Raw genomic sequence first — 3,815 nt, forward strand, 5'->3', positions numbered from 1 at the left:
CTAACTAATGCAAATACCATAACTTAGTTGTTGGTACCCTCATATTAACCTGAAATAATAAAAAAAGATTAAAAGTACATGGTCTGAGTGTGGCTCTGAACTCAGTGTCAGAAAGGCAACTTGCCAAGCAATTACTGTTCTCAATGAGAGGATTTAAGGTTGCTGAGTCTCCTTTCATGGTACCAATGTGCTTTCCTCAGCAGCAGCACTATGTTTTGATACTATAAACTATGAAGAAAATCACTTCAATACTCTGTACTCCTCAATTAATTTCAGCCTTTAGGTCCAGATCATGACATTGGCCCCTCCCATGTACTCAAACTCCTTCTCAGAAAGGGAAGAAATGGGAATAGCAAAAGAGATAAATTGAGTAACACAATGCTAGGATTTATAACAGGGATCTTGGGATTAAGTTCTTGATTCATTAAAGAAGTTGGGAACAAAAAGAAGGGAGTAGGGAGTTTGGGAGGGGAGCTGGTTGGAAGGAAGGTGACAGTCAATGTTTTTCTTCAATTTAATCCAACATTAATCATTGCTTTCTTATTAAATAAAGAAGCCTGGGAACTCATGACAAAATAATGTGAAATAAAAATCTTAAAACAAAATGCTGAGAAAACTCATTACCATCAGACACATAAGAAAAGAGAAAAAGTATGAAAGGAAGTTAGGTTTTTGTTAACCATATTTTCAATTCCCTTTCTGTCAAGTCCATTAATTCTTTATAGGTGGAGTCTTCTGCAGCAGCTGCCTCATGGGCCCTTGTGGGAGTTCCTCTGTTTTGGTTTTTCATGCTGCCGGATTTTTTTCTGTTGGTTCCTCCTCATATGTTCATTCTTTTTGTTCACCTTTTTGTTCTCCTTTTTCCTTATCACTGCCTCTTTTGCTTCAAATTACCTAGTCTCAGAGCCTAGCTCCTGAAGTAACTTCAGCCTGAGTAAAGCCAAAATCTTCCTCATGTCCAAATAAACACAACTACTTGCAATATGTTGCCCAGACATCAGGTGGTTCTGTGGGTTTTTTTTAGAAAAGTCACAACAACCTCTATGGTCCTTATTTCAAATTTAGTTGCTCTCTGTGATTGCCTGAATATTTCCTCAGCATTCAGACCCTGTTGTTCTGGGATCTTAAAGCTTATAAGTATCCTTCAGGGGCAGGTCTCACAGTTCCCCCTGACTCTAGTTCCTGCGGGTGAGAGAGTCCCTAAGCCTGTCTCAAAAGTAAAGTTCTGATCCCAGCAGGCTGACTTAAGATGGCCGTGTTTTAGGCTCCTGCTTTGACCTTCTCAAGACCTTCCCACAATGGCTGGCCCCTGGCCACCAAGACCTTTTCACTAGAGCTGCCTCACCAACCACCCAATCTATGACAAGTTCACTCCAACTGATATTCAAACCTGCTTGGTGTATACTGTTTAAGTCTGCCCACTTTTTAAAGCTTTCCACGCAATGTGCAGCTTCCCCTAACAACTGAAAATTACAAAAAGGCTTGCTCCTATACCAGGCCTTCATGGGGTGGGGGGCATCTGATCCCAGCTGGTCATAATCTCTTGCCTACTTCATAAGATTTCCACCACCTGTATTCAGCTCACCACCTTTTCACCATGGTCCCTGAGGTGTGACTTTGGGTAAGCTTCCCAAAGAGGTATGCCTGGGATCTCTCTTTTCCCCTAGTCATTCTAGGAGAGCTCCGCTGAACCATACTTCTGGTCCACCATCTTGTTCTGCCCCCCTCAGTAAACTTGCACACATATTTATCAGCAAATAATATCATAATTGCCAAGTCATGGAAGCAACCTAAGTGCCCATCAATGCATGAATGGATCAACAAACTAGTATATCTATACCAAGGAATGTTGTTCAGCCATTAAAAAAGATGGAAACTTTACATCTCTCACATTTACCTGAATGGAATTGAAATACATTCTTCTAAGTAAAGTATCACATGAATTGAAAAATAAATATCCAATGTACTCCATACTAATATGAAATCAACATATAAACAATTACATGCTCATAAGAACAGTAAAACACTAACATAGTACAGTTCAGGGGTAGAGGAAAGTGGGAGGACATCTGGCAGAAGGAAGGAAGGAATGAGGCAGGATCTCACTCACCTAATGTGCACATTGTGAGGGTGTATAACATGCCCCCTGGGTGAGGGGCTCTTCTACAAATGGAACTTTACCATGGAAGTGAGAATAATTTAACCTAAAAATTGCATTTTCATATTAATTTGAAAAATAAAAAGTTATACCCTCCCCCAAAGGAAAAAATTGGAGAAAGAAACTGTGACTATATAGTTTCTAGGTTATTATACTACATATATAGTGGTATAATATTACTTGAAGGTATATTATGATTAATGATGATTAAGTAATTCATCTATTCAATAATTATTTTATCAATCTCTCATTATATAATTAACCCACATAAATTAATTAATCTGTAGTTAAAGTGATATATTATATGCCCACAGGAGAGTACCAAATATAAATAATGTATAAGTAAGAAGACAAATTCTCTATTAATCCAGATTCAGGCAGGGAAATGAGAAAAGAGGAACAGGGAACTGATAGATGAGAAAAAAGTCCTAGAAAAATAATAGATTTTATACCACCACATCAACATTCTTCTTAAATATAAATGGCATAAATACACCAAATAAATGACAGATTGTCATGTTGAATTCAAAACCACAATGTAATATTATTGAGATAAAAATTCACCTCATACATAAAGGCATATATAAATTAACTTTAAAACCATGGAGAAAGATATACTGTGCAAACACTAAGCAAAAGAAACTGAAGTGGCTATCAAACAAAATAGATACCCCCAAATAAGTAATATTACCAGGGATAAAGAGAGACACTGCAGAATAATAAAAGTTCATTTCATCAAGAAGAAATAACAGTAATCATAGTATCAATACTTATAAATAATAATTTGTACTCTTAAGAGCTTAAAAATACTTGAAGTAAAAACTAATAGAATGGAAAAGAGAAATAGAGAAATTCAAAATTATAATTGAAAAGGTGATCAATATATAGGTCAGTCTTCCATTAAGTACATGTAGTGCTTGTTCGGTCTATGAAAATTAGGTCAACTAATTCGGAAGTGGTCAATGTAGGAAGGTGATAAATTCTGGAAGTTCTACTGTATTCACAGAAAAATGGAGCATGTTAATAGTTTTTTATGTAGAAAGACTGTTTCTGCTCAATACCTTAGTTATATGAATTGATTATGTATAAAACATAGAATGTAGTGATTAAAGAGAAGCTAAAATTCTAAAAAAAAAGAAAAAAGAAAGAAAGAAAGGATATACGAGACATATGGTGAAAAATTTAAAAATATTCTGAGAGAAATTAAAGTTTTGAGCAAATACAAAGATGTATGGTGTTTAGGTCAAAGGCTCAATACTGAAGAATTGCATATTTTCCTAAAATGAATCTACAGCTTAATAAAACCTCAACCAAAATCCCAGCAGGATTTATAGAAATTGACAAGATGAATGCAATATTCTGAAAATGTAAAAGATACATAACAGCCAAAAACAACTTTGCAAAAGAAGAACAAGTTTGGAGGTCTACTGTTATGTTTCCAAGACTAAATTTAGAACATCAGTATCAAGACAGTGTGGTATTATTATACACTGTTATAGAAAAATGAAGGGAACAGAACAAAAAATACACAAATTAACCCATCATGTATGGACAGCTGATTCTAGACAAAGCTGCAAAGGTAATTCAGTGCAGGAAAAAAAGGCTTTATGAAAAATAATGTTGGAAAAATAAAATTTACATGAGCAAAAAAAAAAAA

The sequence above is a fragment of the Otolemur garnettii genome, unplaced genomic scaffold, assembly GCF_000181295.1.
Source record: "Otolemur garnettii isolate 467f Iridium unplaced genomic scaffold, OtoGar3 scaffold00009, whole genome shotgun sequence".
Classification (NCBI taxonomy): domain Eukaryota; kingdom Metazoa; phylum Chordata; class Mammalia; order Primates; family Galagidae; genus Otolemur; species Otolemur garnettii.